Source organism: Panthera pardus, unplaced genomic scaffold, assembly GCF_024362965.1.
Source record: "Panthera pardus isolate Hobbes unplaced genomic scaffold, ASM2436296v1 HiC_scaffold_24, whole genome shotgun sequence".
NCBI classification, from domain to species: Eukaryota; Metazoa; Chordata; class Mammalia; order Carnivora; family Felidae; genus Panthera; species Panthera pardus.
This window is the reverse complement of record NW_026526810.1, coordinates 12,440,190-12,461,397: the sequence shown is the minus strand read 5'-3', so window position 1 is coordinate 12,461,397 and position 21,208 is coordinate 12,440,190. Positions and strand designations below refer to the sequence as shown.

The 21,208-nt window shown below is 38.5% G+C and overlaps 1 pseudogene; it reads left to right on the top strand.

Annotated features, from left to right (window-relative positions):
- Positions 1–19,630: 19,630 nt before the first annotated feature.
- LOC109273604 (DCN1-like protein 1) lies at positions 19,631–20,512 on the top strand (annotated as a pseudogene).
- Positions 20,513–21,208: the final 696 nt, after the last annotated feature.

Sequence of the window (21,208 nt, the reverse complement as noted above, 5' to 3'; positions counted from 1 at the left end):
CCTCTGGCCACACAACCCATTTAATTTTTATCCATTCTGATGGGTCTCTGGGTTTTACTTACATTTGGATACTGAACATCTCTTTACATGCTTATAAATGGAGTTCTGTGAATTGCCTGTTTATATCCTTTGTTCATTTTCTATTATGTTGCTGCTTCTTTTGCCAATACGCAGAGCCTCTTTATATATTATGGATATGAATTCTTTGTCTACTATGTATAGTGAATATTATTTCTCAGCCGGTCCCTTATCTTTTCCCTTTTTTTTTAACTTTATTTATTTTGAAAGAGAGACAGAGCGAGTGGGGAGGGACAGAAAGAGAGGAAGAGAGAGAGAACCCCAAGCAGGCTCTGCACTGTCAGCATGAAGCCCCGTGTGGGGCTCAAACTCACAAATCATGAGATCATGACTTGAGCCAAAACCAGGAGTCCAATGCTTAACTGACTGAGCCATTCAGGTGCCCCTCTTTTTCCTTTTTGTTAGTGGCAGTTTCTATTTTCTTTTCTCTTGTTTTGTAGTAAAAATGTTTATGTTTTTATGTCATTAAATTTGTTCATCTTTTCCTTCTGGTTCTTGGTTAGGAAGTCTTTTCCAATCCCAAGATTACAAAAATATTCTTTACTATCTTCTGATTCTTTCATGGTTTTGCGTTTTACATTTAGATCTTTAATAGGTCTGGAATTTACTTTTGGGTGTGGTGTGTGAGAAAGGAATCAAAGTTATTTTTTTCTCCAAATCATCCAAAAACTAGTTATTGATGAGTCCATTTTTTTCTCACTGTTATTTCAATATTGGAAATCTATTAATGTAATTTACTAGCATGTTAAGGGGAAGATAAATAGTCATCTTGGTACATTTCTTTTTTTTTAACGTTTATTCATTTTTTTGAGAGACAGAGATAGCAAGTGGTGGAGGGGCAGACACACACACACACACACACACACACACACACAATTTGAAGCAGGCTCTAGGCTCTGAGCCGTCAGCACAGAGCCCTATGTGGGGCTCGAACTCACAAGCGGTGAGATCATGACCGGACCCAAAGTTGGAGGCTTACCCGACTGAGCCACCCAGGCACCCCTCATCTTGGTACATTTCTTAAATTTAAAAATATGACACTAACCCTGAGCAAAATTCTCAACAAGTTAAAAGTAAAAGGAAACATTTTCAACCTAAAAAAAAAAACATAGTTATCAGTATTGGCTCATCAATTGTAACAAATGTGCCACACTAATGCAAGATGTTAAAAATAGGGAAATTATAAATTAGTGGGGTGAGTGGTTTATGGGAACGTTATGCTTTCCACTTAATTTTTTCTGTAAATGTAAAACTGCTTAAAAATCAAAAATGGAATAAAATTAAAATAACACACCACAGCAAACATATTTACTGGTGAAACATTGTAAGCATTCTCATTAAAATCAAAATAAGTCATTTAGATGATATAAATATCTTTTCCTATATTATTTCCTATTCCAAGGCAACCATAGTCCGTGTTTCTTAATTCCTTATTCTGTGACATGGGGACATTATGTCTCCACTCACACTCAGCTCTGCTTACCACCTTGTGTTGACACATCTCTACTCTTACACTGTCAAGATTGATAAAGTTTATCTGTAGCTTTATTTATAGGTTGATTCTCAAAGGTGAAAACCAACATACAAGCAAAAATCAAGCTAATGTGATTTTCACTGCTTAAATTTTGCCACTGCCAAGGCAAGTCATGTGCCAGAATTAGGTTTCCTTCTTTTTGGATCTACTGTCGGTATCCTCGGGTCACTGAAAAAAATGTTTCACTTGGTCTGTGTTTCACATTGTCTACTATTCAAGATCGTGATATATTTTGGTTTGTTTCGTATTTGGATCATATATTTAAATTTTTTTATTAAGTTTATTTCTTTACTTAGAGAGAGAGAGAGAGAGAGAGAGAGAAGAGGAAGGCAGTGATAGAGGGAGAAAGAGAGAATCCTAAGCAGGGTCCACACTGTTAGCTCAAAGCCCAATGCTGGACTCCATCTCACAAACCGTGAGATCACCACCTGAGCTGAGATCAAGATCAGATGCTTAACCAACTGAGCCACCAAGGCGCCCCTGGATCATATCTTTTATGCTCAGTTTGCTTTTCTTTTGAAGAGAAGAAGCATACATCTTATTCAACACATGCCTGCTAGTTCCCAGCTTCCTACCATTCTATATTGCTTAGAATTCATTTCATTCTTATTCTTGAATCCCACCAAAATCCTATGCTAATTTGGATCAGGTGCTTCATATATATTTTCACGGAGTATCTTGATGCCTTTCTGTTTCCATCTTTACATGGTCTGCCTTTGTCATGACTTGTGTGCTGGAAGCACGTTGTACTTCATGGAGCCTTTTTTTTTCCCCATAGGTTCTCCTTCCCAAGCCTCTGACCTCCTGCTCCAGTGTGATGCCTTACTGTTCATTTGCAGACTTGGGGCTTCTTCTGGCTGTTATTCTGGGTTTGGAACCATTGTTTCCTGGACTCTTAGTTTTCCCATTTGTTTGTTCATTCCCTTATTTTGCTGGAGTATTCTTCCTACGAAAAAATGCATGGGAGGTGAACTTTTTGAATTCACAGGAATCTAAAAGTTTCTTTAATGTGTCCTCACACTTTATGGTTTCTTTGGCTGGGCTTTTTAGATTGGAGCCATTTTCCTTCAAGATTTGCAAGCTCTGTTCCATAGTGTTCCAGCATCTGGCAGTGCTGCCAGTCCACTACTTGTCTGACTCCCATTTCTTAGAGGGCTTTTTCCCCTCTGGAAGCTTTTTAGGACTTTTTCTTGATCCTGGCTGTTCTGAAAATTAACCATGTGTGTTTAGATATGGGTCTTTGTTTCATTCAGGATGCTTTTAGCTGCAAGTAATACAACTCTCAACATAAGACAATTTGAAAAACAACACAAATCCAGACTTCAAGGTGTATTACAAAGTTGTAATCATCAAGACAGTATGGTACTGGCACAAAAACAGACAGATCAATGGAGCAGAATAGAGAACCCAGAAATAGACCCACAAATGTATGGCCAACTAATCTTTGACAAAACAGGAAAGAATATCCAATGGAATAAAGACAATCTCTTCAGCAAGTGGTGCTGAGAAAACTGGACAGCGACATGCAGAAGAATGAACCTGGACCACTTTCTTACACCATACACAAAAAGAAACTCAAAATGTATGAAAGACCTAAATATAAGGCAGGAAGTCATCAAAATCCTAGAAGAGAAATCAGGGAAAAACCCCTTTGACCTCGGCTGCAAAATTTCTTAGTCAACACGTCTCCAGAGGCAAAGAAAATGAAAGCAAAATGAACTCTTGGGACCTCATCAAGATAAAAAGCTTCTGCACAGCAAAGGAAATAATCAGAAAAACTAAAAGGCAATGGGAGAAGACATTTGCAAATGACATGTCAGATAGAGGGTTAGTATCTAAAAACAATAAAGAACTTATCAAACTCAACACCCAAAAAACAAATAATCCAGTGAAGAAATGGGAAAAAGACATGAATAGACACTTCTCCAAAGAAGACATCCAGATGGCCAACCGACACATGAAAAAATGCTCAACATCACTCATCATCAGAGAAATACAAATTAAAACCACAATGAGGTACCACCTCACATCAGCCAGAGTGGCTAAAATTTCCAGCCACTCTGGAAAACAGTATGGAGGTTCCTCAAAAAATTAAAAATATAACTACCCTTTGACCCAGCAATTGCACTGCTAGGTATTTATCCAAGGGTTACAGGTGTGCTTTTTGAAAGGGCATATGCACCCCAATGTTTATGGCAGTGTTATCAACAATAGCCAAAGTATGGGAAGAGCGCAAATGTCCATCGACAGATGAATGGATAAAGAAGATGTGGTACACACACACACACACACACACACACACACAATGGAATATTACTCAGCAATCAAAAAGAATGAAATCTTGCCATTTGCAACTACGTGGATGGAACTAGAGGGTATTATGCTAAGCAAAATTAGTCAGTCAGACAAATTTCATATGACTTCACTCATATGAGGAATTTAAGATACATAACACATGAACATAAGGGAAGGGAAACAAAAATAATATAAAAACAGGGATGGGGACAAAACATAAGAGACTCTTAAATGTGGAGAACAAACAGAGGGTTACTGGAAGGGTTGTGGGAGGGGGGATGGGTTAAATGAGTAAGGAAGACACTTGTTAGGATGAGCACTAGGAGATGAATCACTGGAATCTACTCCTGAAATCATTGTTGCACTATATGCTAACTTGGATGTAAATTAAAAAGTTAATTAATCAATAAAAAAAGAGACAAGATTAATTGGCTCATATAAGCCCCAAAGAAAGGTAGTTCCAGAGTTGGTTCAACCTTGCCATTAAGGCCCTATCTTATCTCCACCTTCTCTTTCTCCCGACCTGCAAAGGGCTGTAGTGACTCCAGGCACCACATTCTGTAGTATTCAGAGTAAAAGAGGGGGCCATGTTATTGTGTTTTATTTTAAGAACTATGAAATCGACCACAGACTCCCTCCTGGGAGACTTTTCTAATATCTCATCAGTTAGAATTGGGTCACATGCCTCTTCCTATGCTGGTGACAAGAATGATCATGACTGGGTTGGAGCCAGTCTCTGGGGCTAGGGCTGCACAGAGGAACATGAAGACTTAAAAAAAAAAAAAAATCAAGGTTCTGTTATTTAAAAAAAAAGGGAATAATTACTGTTGAATACTAGCCCATTTCTTTTATTTTTTCAATTTTCATTTCATGCTTTGAGCTATAAAAGCTCAGAATTCTGACACCAATCATCTCAAAACGATGCAAAACAACTCATAATATTTACAAGCATTTCTCTTATGTCTTTCCTCTTTAAACAATGGCGTGATCAGTACGACATGGTTTTCTTGGAGGGACATATGAACAGATAGGCAGACAAACAGATAGATAGATAACAGAAAGCCAGAACCAATTCATCAGTAAGTATATCACTATTAATCCTTCCAACCCATCCTCTGCATTTTTAACAGAAAGAGAATATGGCTTTTGCCCAATGGGAAGAGCTGTTTTCAAGTAAAAATTAGAAGTTTGATGGATGAGGCAGGAAAAGACTTCTGAAGCAAATGTTTTTAAACTATTTTAGCTGTTTTTTTTCCTGGAATTTATATCCATATTTCTATATAACTTGACTATACTTCTATTTTCTTGAGTTTTCAATTTTAGATATCATCTACTGATAAATCCCTCTCCATTTCCTGTCTACAAACACACATGTGCCTCCCCTCCTGGTAATATTGTTATATCGGTTTTTAAGTCTGTATGTATTTGTGTTTACATTATTAATGTGCAACTGTTCCTCACAGCTGAGTCATATAGTGTGACTATATATATAGTGATTATATATGTGTGTATATATATATATATATATATATGCACACACATACACACAGATAACACATGCATACAATGGAATATTACACATCCATAAAAAGGATAAGATTGTGCCATTTGAGACAACATGGATGGACCAAGAGGGTATTATGCTAAGTGAAATAAATCAACTGAGAAAAACAAATACCATAGGATTTTATTCATAAGTGGAATCTAATCCCCCAAAATCCAGATGAACAAACAACAGAAAGCAGAATCGGGCCTATAAATACAGAATATACTTATGGTCTCTGGGTGTGGCAGGTGGGTGGGAGCATGGATTGGGAAAAATGGGTGAAGGGGAGTGGGAGATACAGGATATATATCTTCCTATATCTTCCTTTCTCGTGTGTGTGTGTGTGTGTGTGTGTGTGTGTGTGTGTCTTTTCCTTTTGCCTCTTGATGAACACTTAGGTTGGTTCCCTATCTTGGCTATTGTAAATAATGCTGCAATAAACATAGGGGTGCATATATCTTTTCAAATTAATGTTTTTGTTTTCTTTGGGTAAATACCCAATAATGGAATTATTGGATCATCTAATATTTCTATTTTTAATTTCTTGAGGAACTTCCACACTGTTTTCTGAATAGGAGGAGATATTTGAAAATTATATACATAGTAAGGGGTAATATCCAAAATATATAAAGAACTTATACAACACCAGCTTCATTTTTGAATTGGAGACATCTTTCTCAGAGTCCCTTGCCTACTGTTCTAATCTGGCATTGTCACTTCCACTGCTGCACAGTCCTAAGATTTTAATACTATTCTTGGCATTCCCTTTGCCTGTTTCTTATGTTGAAGCCCTTATTTTCTAAATCTGCAGAATTCAACTCTGTCAATGTATGTAGGCATTTTTAATTGAAATAATATCCAGATCCCATAAAATTCACCCTTGTAGGGTGACCACTTCAAAAACTGTACGACTGAGTGATTTTATTACATTCACAGAATTGTGCCACTATCTAATTCCAGAACATTTCATCACCCCAAAAAGAAACCCCATATCCTTTAGCACTCATTTTCCCATTCCTTCCTCCCTCCAGGTCCTGGAAACCACTAATATACTTACTGTCTCTATGGATTTGCTTATTCTAGACATTTCGAATCAATAGAACTGTATAATATATGACCTTCTGTGTCTGGCTTCCTGCACTTAGCATAATGTCTTCAAGGTTCATCCATGTTATAACATGTATCCATACTTAATTCCCTTTTATGGCCAAATAATATTCCATTGTATGGATATATCACATTTTGTTTATCCATTTACCTGTTGATAAGCATTTAGATTGTTTATACTTTCTGGCTATTATAAATAATGCTGCTAGTTTCATATGCAAGTTTATGCAAGTTTTTTTGTGGACATGTTTTTAATTCTCCTGGGTAAGTGTAAGTATACTAATGCAAGTACACTTGACCCATACATAAATATAAATATATTACCTATTCATTTTGATGAGGCACATCCTCCAGTAGCTTCCTGAGAAAGGATGCAGGGCAACACGTTTTGGGGACCTTGAGTGTTTGCAAATGTCTTTATTACACACCCACACTTTGATCATACACTTATCAGGAGGAAATCATTCTCTCTGCATTTTGAAGGCATTTTCTCCATGGTCTTCTAGTTTCCAGGGTTGCCTATGGGAACTCCAATGCCATTTGAACTACTTTTTACTCCAGATTCTTTCTATATGACCATTGTTTCATTTCTGAAAGTTCATAGGAACTTCTCTTCTAGTATTCTGAAATTTCACAAAGATGTCCTTAGTGTAGGATTTTTTTTTCACATATTAGAGTGGATATTTGGTGGACTCTTTCAACGTGGAAACTCATCTGTTAGGTTTGGGAAATTTTGTTGTACTATGCCTGTGGCAGTTTTCTTCTCTTTCTTGCCTTTGTTCTTGCTTCCGGATGTTCTATATCAGTTATGTGTTGCTGTGTAGCAAACTATCCCCCAATTTAGTGGCTAAAACAACCACTTATTTAGCTGAAGATTTTGGAGGTCAGTAATTTGGTTTGGGCTTAGGTGGGCAGCCTTCCTAGTATTGGCTGGGCTCATTCATGCATCAGTGGTCAGCTGTTGGGCTTGTTAGTAATTGGCTGGTATAGTATGGTGTCAGCTAGTATAGTTCATCTCCCTCCACACACTCTCATCTTCCAGCAGGCTAATCTAGCTGTGTTCACATGGCAGCTGGATAGAGCTCTGAAAAAGCAAGCCGGAGTGTACAAGACTCAAGGGCTTTGACTCAGCACTCGTATGTCTCTTCTGTCACATTCTGTTGGCTAAAGCAAATTATAAGTCCAGCTCATATTCAAGGGGAGGAAAAATAAACTCCACTTTTTGTGGGCAGAAACTACAAAGTCATATTGCAAAAGGCAGGTGCCATGTACTGAATATCTGTGTCCTCCTAAAAATTCATATGTTGAAACCATAATACCCAATGTGATGGTATTTAGAAATGGGACCTTTGGGAGTGATCAAGTCATAAGGGTGGAGCTCTCATGATGGCATTAATGCCCTTATAAGCAGAGAAATCTTGATTCTGCTCTCTCTCTCTCTCTCTCTCTCTCTCCCTCTGCCATGTGAGGATACAATGAGAAGATGGCCATCTGTAAACCAGGAAAAAGGCTCTCACCAGGCATCAGGCCTGCCAGCACCTTGATCTTGGACTTCCCAATCTCTAGAACTGTAAATATAAATATTTGTTAAGTCACCCAGCCTGTGCTATTTTTTTATAACACTATGAACTGACTATGACAGTATGGATATAGGGAAGGGTAGAGAATTATGGCCACTTTTGCATCAACTGCATGCTCCTATTATCTTTATGTTTTTTTTCTGTTTTATACCTTTGTGTTTTATTCTTAGAATATTTCTCCAGTTGATCTTTCAAGATTTCTGTTGAGTTTTTAATTTTTGCATTGTATTTATAATTTCTAAGAGTTATTTCTTGTTTTCTGATAATTTTTTTAAACAATAGCATTATGATTCTGGCTTAGGACAGATCCTTCTCTTATATCCTTCAGAAGTAACCAACCATGCTAGGCACCTTGATCTTAGGCGTCCAGACTCCAGAACCATAAGAATATAAATTCTTATTGTTTAAGCTGCTCAGTCTGTGGCATTTTGCTATTGCTGCCCTAGCAAACTGATACAGCCATGCCTTAGTTACCTGAAACATGCAGTGTAGGCTCTTCAGTGGTTATTAGTGAGCCTTAGCTGACACACAACCCAGTACACTTGTCCAGCATCTCTCTGATAGAGGAAAGTGTATTCACTTCAGGCACCTTCCATCTGCTGAGCCCTTTTGCCCATCTTCGGTTCTGTTCCTTATAACCACAGGGAAGGCTGATGTGGCAGAGAGAGTCAGACATGCAAGTGCCCTGTTTGCTTCTATCCTGAGTGTCTCAACCTCTTCCATCTCTTCCACTGGCTTCTCTCTGTATGTTTTAAACTGGCTCATACAAGTGTGATTTGAGAAACTTGGTATGGTTTGTGAGCCTTTCTGTTCCATGCCCTCTCTGCTGGCCTCCCTGGAGAGTGTTTGGGAACCTTGAGGTACGTTTCCATCATGACAAATCCCTCATGCTTCTCATCTCTTCTCAAATTCTATGTGTCTGCCCCTTTCATTCTGCCTTCTATTCTTTTCTTCTTTGGGCAATAAATCCAGTTGTTATAATATGTTTTTTATACCTGATTGCACCTCAGGTTCACTATATCCTTAGAAATAGCATTAATTGTTGCCAGAGACCATTAGGACCCTGGTGGGCCTGCATGGTGGCTTTTTCCTTTGCAGGTTCCCCTCAATGCCCCACCCTCCTGCCCATGGCTAGACACATGATCACCTGTTGAGCCTGCTGGTTTGGGGATGGGGTCCAGTCCTATAGGGAAAGCCCCTCCATCCATTGAGGGGAAGAAGTCAAAGTAGACAATATGGCTTCCCATTCCTACATTAGTTAAAAAATGGTCAGATAATGCTACCACCATTCATTTAAGAAAGGACATCCAAAGCAGAACTCTTCGTTTCTGCCACCCTGGGTCTTTCTGGCAAAGATAAATAGGTGGTCAAGGTTTCCTTTAAAGTTTGAGATCCACTGCTTCAAAAACACCCAACTCCAAGACCTTTAAGGGCTGTTGAACTTGGTGTTATTCCTCAATACACGACAGAGAACTTATGTCTCCTGGATGCTGACATTGTTATTGTTTTCAAGTCTGGAGAGAATTAAGAAAAATCTTGTGTAGCTACTGTTATTTCAAACACTGATTCATTTCCTGTTTGGTTGACTCCATGAAATACCATCTATCTCCAGAAGACACATTAGGTAACAAGCAGCCCTTCTCATTTTTCAGTGATTTGCTCATGACAAAGTCATTGTTTCTTTCTTTCTCTGCTACTCTGATGAAGGCTCTTGCCTCTCCTCTGAGTGAATTTTCAGTAGCATTTGTATGAGGAGTAGCCACACTTTGGGGCCAGTTGCTAACCCCGCTTATACTTCAGTTCTTGTAAGCACCTGGCGGGCTTCTCAGAGACACCACAATCATGACTTCAGCCTGCCCATCAGTTCCGGCAGCACCTTTCCCTGACAAGACAAATCTCTATTTATGATAGTTGCTACAGACTGTTCCCATGCTTTGTTTAAAAAGAAAAAAAAAGAGCTTCTGTTGGAGTGAGTATCTTTAGGAAAGAAGCAACATTTCTTTCAGCAGAAACTTCATGAAACTTTTAGACACATTAGTCCAATCTTTGTGAAGGGCTGGGTGAAAAATCGAGGTACAGCTCATCCAGTGTGGGCAAGCCTGGCGACGGGAGAAGGGAAGAATGGGCATGAACTCACGCTCCTCCCTATGAACTGATAACTCCCTTCAGAAAAGGTATAACAAACAAGGATTCGGCCAAATACATCTTTCACAGATCCATTCTTCTGACTTGTAATTCTACTAGCACAGTCATAAATAAAAAATATGGGATGAGGCTCTGCTCTCTTTTCTTTGTTCTGTTGTTTCTGGCTAAGTCACAAGCTCTGAAATCTTAGCCTCTGGTGATATTGTGCTTTAGGGGAGAGACGAGACCAGTGCCAAGAGATACGTCTTCTTGTTCTAATCCTGTTACTCTCTGTGTGTTCTTGAGCAACTCTCTGGGCCTCATGCCCTCAAAACTCAAGCACATTAGAGCTAATGACCCAATAAAAATGAGTATTTTTATTTTAAATGCTTTTTTTATTTTAAACTTTTATTGATAAAATTTCAACTAGTCAGTGTTCCCCACAAGTGGATTAACTTGTATCGCTCACTTATTTCCCATTCTATAAAAATGAAATTTCAGATGTTTTAACTTAGAGGGTACTGTCTGAGCTACCTGAAAATGGAAACATCTATTTATTTGGATAAAATAATTTTTTCAACCCCTTACGAAGTTGCTTTAAAAAATAGACAATTTGGATAGTTAATTTGGCAATTGTATTGATTAACTATTTTCCTTCCAAGTGACAGATGCCCAAGTTAGACTATCCGGAGGTATTTCTGATTGTTGGATGTATAAATGTATTCTTTGTAAGCTGCAGACTACAGAATCCACAAGTTCGTTTAAGAATAAGGAATTTATTACAGCATATTATGTGGTGGATAGGATTTCTGGGCAGGTCAAGGACCCAAGCTTAGATACTACAGCCAGAAAAGATGCCCAGCTAGAACACAGGACTTGTCTTCTGAAAACCCCACAGCTACTTCTGCCCCTGCTACTTCTTAGGGTTTGGGCAATAGACTTTCCCACCCCACCTGCTCAGGAAAGCTGAGCCCCTGGTCCACTTTACTTGTAGAAGGTCCGATCCCCCTGAGTGTGGCCACCACTCTGGGGTGCTCATTATCAACTTCCAAGCGTTCTGCAGGTGTACGTGCCTTGGTCACATATAGAAACTTCATAGCAAGGGATTCTGGGAGATGTGGACATTAGTTTCCATACTCTAGATTACTGTATAGGAGTTGGGTGGGTTGTGAGGGTGCTAATGTGCATGGCCTGCCCCAGCAGCAACCTGGGGCACTCTTCAGATTCCAATGGAGAGGGAGCTGGGCCTCAGGAACATAGTCATGCATGGGCACTGTAGGGAAGTGAGAAAATTCTATCTCCGTGTTTCCTTTGCCTCTTTTTCTGGCTACTACCTTGGGGTAACACAACCTCCAGTAGCTTAGGAATTTTACATGTTAGGGTCCAGGTCCCAGAGGGGGTGAAAGTCCCAGTTCCAACCTCCTCAAGAAGGTGATGAGTTGTCGGAGCCAGAGTCAGCTGCCCACCCCTGACAGGAGCAGGGCCACAGTGCTCCAGGCAGCCATTCATTTGCAAGCAAAGGAAGAAAGTTTTCAGAAAAGAATGGTAGCAGAGTGGGGAAGTGAGCTGGGAGTTTCAGGGCAAACTGGGCAGTATCAAGAAGACAAGAAATTTTGTTAAAGCAGCGTTACCCCCTCTGTTCTTGTGGGCTGTGCTTAGCTCAGTCTTCCTGCTGGATAGCAGTGTGGTTTTCTTGGACTGTTGTATGCCTTCTGTCCCTCCACATTATAGCTGCTGGGAGCAAAGCATAGTGGTGATAGCAAGTCAGCAGGGCTGGGCAAGCTCAAAACTAGCCTCACTGTTACTCTCACAAGTGGCCTGAGCAAGTCACTGCAGTTCTCTGTCTTCTCTATCTGCAAGATGAGCTTTAAATTCCATGGTCTTTAAAATAGAATTTAAAATTGAGATGGAATTTAAAATAGAGATACAGTGACCCCTCTCCACGGCATCCTGAGATTGATAAACAAGGACTCATTGGGAAAACAGTAATGAGTGAATCTGATTGAGCACCCAGTTAGTTGCTCAACAGAGGAGAAGGAGATTCCAGATGACCTTGGGTCTCCAGACTCAACCTTACTCCTGACACTTTAAAAATTTAGCTGAAATTCACATAACAAAATCAGCCATTTTTAAATGACCAATTCAGTGGTATTTAGTACATTTATGATAATATGCAACCATTACCTCTATCTAGTTTCAAAATATGTTCATCACCCTAAAAAGAAGCCCTATACCTATCAAACAATTATTCACCATTCTCCATTCCCCCATCTTCCTAGCCCCTAGCAACCATTACCTGCTTTCTTGTCTCTATGGATTTACTCATTCTGAACATTTTATATAAGTGGAACCAATCCATGAAGGGCATAATGTGACCTTTAGTCTGGCTTCTTTCACTTATGCTTTCATTCAGCGTAATGTTTTGGAAGTTTATCCACACTGTAGCATGTATCAATGCTTCCTCCTTTTTGACGGCTGAGTAATATCTCATCAAATGTACATACCACATTTTGCTTATTCACTCATCCATTGATGGACATTTGTGTTATTTCTAGCTTCTGGCTATTATGAATAGTGCTGCTATGAACATGAGTGTGCATGTACATTTTTGAATACCTGTTTTCAATTCTCTTGGGTCTATACCTACGAGTGGAATTGCTGAGTCACATGGTAACTCTATGTTTAACTTTATGAGGAACTGCCCGATTGTTTTCCACAATGGCTCCACCAGTTTACATTCTTGCCAGCAGTGCACAGGTGTTCCAATTTCTCCACAACCTTGCCAACACTTATTTTCCTTAAAAAAAAAAAATACAGCCATCTTAGTGGGTATGAAGTGGTACTTCATTGTGGTTTTGCTCTGCTTTTCTGAGAACTTTTTGAAGTGGTAAATACCACTTTGTCCTTGATCCTTGAGGAGAATTCTGCCAAACAGGAGATGGACTAAAAGCTTGGTAGCGAGTAAATGTAATCCCAGTTCTTAAAACAGAGTGAAAGGTGGGCTCCAGAAACTCTAGCCTTCGATTGCCAGCCACATCTGAGAAGCATGAATAATCACATGGAAAACAGGAAGAGCATGGGGATCCTGCTCCCCTAGTGAACATACAGTCCTATCATTGTAATAGTGCATTTTTACTTCAGCATGGTCTGTTACTTAAAGTGTCACATCTTTGTGACAAGGGCAGAGGAATGGGTCATGTTATACCTAGGCAGGTTTACGGCAGGGAGCACAGTCACACCCTAAAACATGTTCACATCTGGAGGGGCCTGTGTGGGAGGTTGTCTGGGGCCAGGGCATTCTGGGGCAAAGATTGGGAAGAGCCAGTGTGCAGTGCCCAGTGGCAGATTCAGTGAAGGTGCTCTGGGAGACAGGCTGCCCAGGGGTGGCCTGATTGCATAAGAAAGCAAGGTTGGTTGGGACTGGGTTCTGGGCTGAGTTCAAAACCGGATGATACGTGTCTAAAATGAGTGCCCTTTGAGCGAACGGCAGCGTGGGTGAAAGAAAATTGCCTTTTTAGCGGAGTGCTGATGTACATGAATGGAGGAAGCAATGTGACTCTCAAGGAGGTAATTTAGGTAATATAGCCGTTAAATGGACAGTTCTCCCAGGGCCAGGACAGCTGCAATGGAAATGCTCTGCACCATCAGACTACCACCTTCTAGGAACAGTGAAAGCCAACCTGTGCTTGCAGATTCAGGGCAATAAATACTAGCCTGTAATGGGCAGGAGGGCAACATGAACCTCCTCTGCTTCTTGCCTCCCATTAATATCACCCATATCATGTACATTGCTCCTTTGCCCCTCCAGCTTACCTAGTCACTGCCTTTTTGGCTTCCACCTTCATTTCTGATTTCATCTTCTTGTTTCTTTTCTATGGAGCCTCCACAGTCTGATCATCAATGATTCCTCCCTCTGCTCTCCCATTCCCACCCCCCGCTTCCCCACTAAGTGGTGCAGCCCCAGAACTTTTTGCACCCATTCCCTGTTTGCCAAGCAGCTTCTCCAGGCACAGCCTGCACCATGGGAGGGTTTAAATGGGGTTCTCTATGTCACCTGGAAGCCAGAGCTGGAGACATTGGTTGGAGGAGTGGCTTTGCTACTATAGGGGTGGTCACATAACAAGGCCTCCATCTGTCTTCCCTCCCAAACTTCCTGGGGATGTGGGGCCTCCCCCACCCTTCCACCAGCTCTGGTTGGATGCATTGGCCCATCCCTGCTTGCTCAGATGCTCACTCAGCTTGAATGGACCTTGGAGACCAGATGTGGAGACCTCCACATCTTCTAACCAGTAGAATATTTCACAACACTAACCCTTTCACTCCACTAAGTGAAGCACAAAGTGTGCAGATCCACTAGAAGTTTAACTCAGGAGTTTTTCCAGTTCTGGACATAAGGAGCTTAGAAGTTGCCATTCCATCCTCACAAGTAAAAAAAAAAAACAAAACTGAACAGCCTGAAAAATCAACAACACCTCTTAGATCTCTAGGAAAGAACACAGGGAAAACCATTGCTGTCATGAGCGGAGAGACAGGTGAATACAGGGAGTCACAGCTTACTTGAGCAAACCCACAGCTGGAAACCACCGAGGGAACCAGTGCCAGGGTAGAAAAAACCTGAACATTATATGGTGGAGTGCTGGACAATTCAGTGTGGACAGTATGAGACTTAAACTCTGGAGGACCCAGTCAGGAAGGGTCCTCTGCAATTCTGTGAAATTTAGCTCCAGGATCTCAACCAGGTTCTCACAGTAAATATCAGAAAAGAAAAATTTCTCCACGCTTTTGGCAGGAGGAGGGGGAAAGGAAGCATTTTGATATATGCTACAGCACTCTCTTCTCCTTAACAAAGTCTGCCTTCAGGGAAAACTAGTTAACCACAGCCTAACCTGCTGGGGTAAGGGAAATATCCAACTCCAGTGAGCTCTAGCTTTCCTATCGTACATAAGGGGGAAGATCATAACTGACAAACTCTTGTGAACTCCACAGTCCAGAGGTATAGCTTTACTAAAAGACTGAGACCTAATCGTAAGACCATATAACACTTCTGCTCCCACCACACCTTACCACCACATTATTAAAGCCCTGTTTATGGCCATTCCTTTTACCTGGTACATCATGTCTGGCTATCAAGAAAAAAACTACAAGGCATATAAAGAGGCAAACACACACACACACACACACACACATACACCCCAAACCCACAATTTGAAGAGACAGAGCGAGCTTGAGAATGAGATATGGCAGCAATGTTAGAATTATCAGACCAAGAATTTAAACCAACTGTGATTAACATGCAAAAAGTTCTAATGGATAAAGAAGACAGCATACAAGAATAATTGGGCTTTGAAAGCAGAGAAGTGGAAGGCATTAGAAAGAATCAAAAAGAAATGCTAGAGGTCAAAAACACTAACAGAAATGAAGAATGCCTTTAATGGGCTTGTTAGTACACTAGACGTAGTTGAGGGAAGAATGTCTGAGCTAGAACACATATCAACAGAATCCACAAAAAGCAAAGAGAACTAATACTGAGAAAGGCAAAACAGAATATCCAAGGACTGTGGGACAAATACAATAGGTATAACATATGGTAATACCAGAATGAGAAAGAAGAGAGAGAAGCAAGATTTGAAACAAAAATGACTAAGAATTTCCCTAAATGAATGCCAAGTACCAAATCACAGATCTAAGAACCTCAGAGAACCCCAAGCAGGATAAATGCAAACAAAACAAAACAAACAAAAACAAAAAACAAAACCTGCTTCTAGGCATATTATTTTTAAACTTTGTAAAATCAAAGATAAAGAAAAAAAAAAAGCCTGCATGAAAGCCTCCAGATGGAAAAAACAAAAAACACCTTGCCTATAGAAGAACAAAGAATTACATCTGACTTCTCCTCAGAAACCACTTAAGCAAGAAGAACATGGAGTGAAATATTTAAAGTGTTGAAAGAAAAAGACTCTCAACCTAGATTTCCATATCCTGAAAAATTATTTTTCAAAAGTGAAAAAAGAAATAAAAATTTTGAAACACAAAAATTGAAGGAATTTCTTGGCAGTGAATCTGCCTTGAACAAAGTGTGTAAAGAAGTTCTTTAGAAAGAAAGGGGCAGAGGGTCTGAAGTGGGCTCTGTGCTAATGGTGAACAGTGGCAAACTCCATGCAGGGCTGGAACTCACAAACTGCAAGATCATGACTTGAGTCAAAGTTGGAAGCTCAACCGACTGAGCCACCCAGGTGCCCCTGTCTTATTCTTAATTGAACTAACAGATAAGTTTGTTTAATATAATAATAGTAGCAATGTATTTATGTATGCTTGTGTATATATCATATGTCTGCTTAAATACAAGTGAAATGAATAACAGCAATAATACAAGGTATGGGAGGGAGGGATTAGGATTATTTTGTTATTATAAAGTATGCACACTACTCATGAAATGGTAGTTTTATTTGAAAGTGAACTTGAATTAGTTGTAAGTGTATATTTCAAATTCTAGGGCAGCCACTAAAAAAAGTTAAACAAAAGTAGTATAACTTGTATGTTAAGAAAGGAGAAAAAATGGAATCATGATAATCATTAAAACCATAAAAGGCATAAAAAGAATGGAAGAAAAAAATAGGAGCAAAGAACAAGCTCAACAAAAATAAAATAGTAATAAATATGGTACATATTAATCCAACTGTATCAATAATCACTTTGAATGTCAATGGTCTAAATGCATCAGCTAAAAGACATTATCAGAGTAGATCAAAACATAAGATCCAACTAGAGAGACAAATACCATGTGATTTCACTCATATGTGGAATTTAAGAAACAAAACAAACAAGCAAAGGGAAAAGAGAGAGAGAGGGATGAGCCAAGAAACATACTCTTAACTACAGAGAACAAACTGATGGTTACCAGAGCGGAGGTGGGCAGGAAGATAGGTTAAATAGGTGATGGGAATTAAGGAGTGCACTTGTCATGAGGAGCACTGGGTGATGTATGGAATTGTTAAGTCACTATATTGTGCATCTGAAACTAATATAACACTGTATGTTAACTCTACTGGAATTAAAATAAAATAAAATAAATAAAACATAAGATCCAACAATAGACTGTCTACAAGAAATCTGCTTTAAATTAAAGACACATATATATTAAAAGTAAATGGATAGAGAAAAAAATACTATACTAACACTAATCAAAAGAAAGTGGGAGTACTTACATTAGTTTCAGACAGAGCAGATTTCAAATCGAGGAAAGTTATCAGGGATGAATAATAATTAAGGGGTCAGGTCTCCAAAAAGACATAGTAATCCATAACATGTACGTAGCTAACAACAGAGTGTCAAACTATGTGAGGTAACAACTAATAGAATTGCAACAAGAAATAGTTGAATCCATGTTCATAGTGGGAAACTGCAATACATATCTCTCATAAATGAACAGATCCATCATACGGCAAATCAGTAAAGACACAGCTGAACTCAACAACACCTATAATCAATTGGATATAATCGACATCTGTAGACTATTCCATGTAACAACAGAAATGCACATTCTTCTCAACTTCAAATAGAACATTCACCAAGACAAACCACATTCTGGGCCATAATACACACCTTAACAAATTTGAAAGAACTGAAATCACAACATCTGACCTCACACCACAGTGGAATTAAACTAGAAATCAATAACAGAAAGTAACTGGAAAATTCTGAAATATATGTAGATCAAATAACACGTTTCAAAATAACACATGGGCCAAAGAAAAAGAAATTTTAAATAGTTTAAGCTAAATGCAAATGAAAACATAACTTTAAAAATTTGTGGGATGCAGTGAAAGCAGTGCTTAGCAGGAAATTTATAGCATTGAATGCATATATTGGAAGAGAAGAAAGATCTAAAATCAATAATCTAAGCTTTCATCTTAGGATACTAGAAAAAGAAGAGCAAATTAAATGCAAAGTAGGCATAAGAAAAGACAGTAGGGAGCCTGGGTGGCTCAGTTGGTTAAGCGTCCCACTTGGGCTCAGGTCATGATCTCACAGTTCATGGGTTTGAGTCCCACATCAGGCTCTGTGCTGACAGCTCAGAGCCTGGAGCCTGCTTTGGATTCTATGTCTCCCTCTCTCTCTGCTCTTCCCCCTCTTGTGCTCTGTATCTGTCTCCCAAAAATAAATAAACATCAAAGAAAAGAAAAGAAAAGAAATAATAATGATTTGAACAGAAATCAACAAAATTGAAAACAGGAAATCAATAGAAAAAAATCAACAAAACCGAAAGCTGGTTATTTGAAAAGATTAATAAAATTAGTAAGCTTATAGTCAGGCCAACTCTCTTTTATCTAAAAGAGAAGATACAAATTACTAATACCAGAAATGAAAGAAGGGGCATCACTGCAGAGCCTATAGACATTAGAAGAATAATAAAAGAATTACAAACCACTCTATACTCACAAATTTGATAACCTAGATGAAATGGACCAATCCTTGAAAGACACAATTTACCAAAACTCACGCAAGAAGAAATAGGTAGTCCAAATAGGCCTCTATCTATTAAATAAATGGAATTAATAACAGATAGGTTCTGTTGGAAACAGATAGGGTCACTGGTGAATTCTACCAAACATTTAAGGAAGAAATGATATCAATTCCCTACAATCTTTTTCAGAGAATACAAGCAGAATAAATACTTCCTAACTTATTATTAAGAGTCTGGTTTTACCCTAATACCAAAACCAGACAAACATATTACAAGAAAATAATACTACAGATGAATATCTCTCATGAACATAGATGCAAAATTCAACAAAATATTCACAAATTGAATTCAACAATGTATTTTAAAAATTATATACCATGATCAAGTGAGATTTATTCCAAGTATTGGAAGGCTACTTCAAATTTTGAAAATCAATCAATGTAATCCACCACATCAACAAACTAAAAAGAAAAAAAAATCACATGATTATAACAATAGGTTCAGAGAAAACATTTGACAAAATCTGACACTCATTCATTAAAAAAACCCTCAGGAAACTAGGAATAGAGGGGAACTTCCTCTACTTAGTAAAAAAATATCTACAAAACCCATTATAGCTAATATCATATTTGTGAGAAACTCAAAAGTTTCCTACTAGGATCAGAAACAAGACAAGGATATCCCCTCTCACCACTCCTTTTCAACATTGTACTAGAAGTTAAAATAATGCAATAAGGCAAGAAAAGAAAGGTATACAAATTGGGAAGGGAGAAACAAAACTATCTTTGTTCACACATGACATGATCATCTATGTCAAAAATCTCAAAGAGTCAACAAAAAAATCCAGGAGCTGATTCACTGCAGAGCCAAAGGAGGAGGGGAGAGGCCTAGAGGACACCAACATGAGCAAGTTGAAATCATCACAGAAGGATAAAATTCATCAGTTTATTAGCTTCACACACTCAAGTGAAAAAACAGTAGTAAGTTGTCTGTTTCAAAATGACTGGAGGTTAGATATTGCAACAGACTTTTTTAATCCAAAATCTTGAACTTTATATATGTGAGAGTATAAAAGGATCACTGGACAGGAAGAAGCTAGAACAGCTATACAATAGATACAAAGATCCTCAAGATGAATATAAAATTGGAATAGATGGTATACAGAACATGTGTGATGACCTCGTACTTGATCCAGCCAGCATCAGTGCATTGATTATTGTGTGAAAGTTCAGAGCAGCAACACAGTGCAAGTTTTCCAAACAGGAGTTCATGAATGATATGACATAGAAAACTAAATGCCCAGATACCCAAAATGGAACAAGAATTGAAAGAACCAGGATGATTTAAGGAGTTTTACAAGCTTACTTTTAATTTTGCAAAGAATCCAAGACAAAAAGGATTAGATCTAGAAATGGCAATTGCCTGCTGGAATTTAGTGTTTAAGGGAGATATACATTCTTAGACTTATGGAATAAATTTTTATTGGAACATGATAAATGATCAATACCAAAAAATACTTGGAATCTTCTTTTAGATTTCAGTACAATGATTGCAGATAACATGTCTAATTATCACAAAGAAAGAGCATGGCCTGTTCTTATTGATGACTTTGTGGAATTTGCATGCCCTCTAATTGCTGGGACAGAAAGTACAATAGTGTAGCACTAAAGGAACCTTCTAGAATATACACAGTCTGTATAATAAATACAACAGAAAATTGCACAGTCAATTTCTGCTGGCTGGACTGAACTGATGATCAGTCCTCACAATTCAGACTGAGGGTTGTGTCAAAACTTTAAGGATATATCTTGGACCATATGGTATTTCATTCGTCTATTGGTGGTTTGGACTTATATTCTTGTCTGGGCTGATTTGAACATTCATAATTCCAATATTGAAGATTTCATTTTCTGTCTGTGGATGATACTAGTTTATTCTCCCATAAGTCTTAGAACATATAAAAATCAATCACTTTCCTATATACCAGCAATGAACAAGTGGAATTTGAAATTAAAAACACAGTACCATTTATATCCCTTAGCACTCCCCCAAATGAAGTACTCAGGTATAAATCTAACAAAATATGTACAAAATATAAGGAAAAATAAAACACTGTGATGAATTAAATTAAATTAAATAACAACTAAATAATGGAGAAGTATTCCATGTTCATGGACAAGAAGACTCAATATTGTCAAGATTTAGTTCTTCCCAACTTCATCTCTAGATTCACTGAAATTCCAATCAAAATCCTGGAAAGTTATTTTGTGGACATTGACAAACTGACTCTAAGGTTTATAGGGAGAGACAAAGGACCCAGAATAATCAACACAATATATAAGGAGAAGAACAAAGTTGAAGGACTGACACTACCTGACTTAAAAGTTAATATAAAACTACAGTAACCAAGACAGTGTGGTATTAACAAAATAACAGACAACTAGATCAAAATAACAGAATAGAGAGCCCAGATATATACC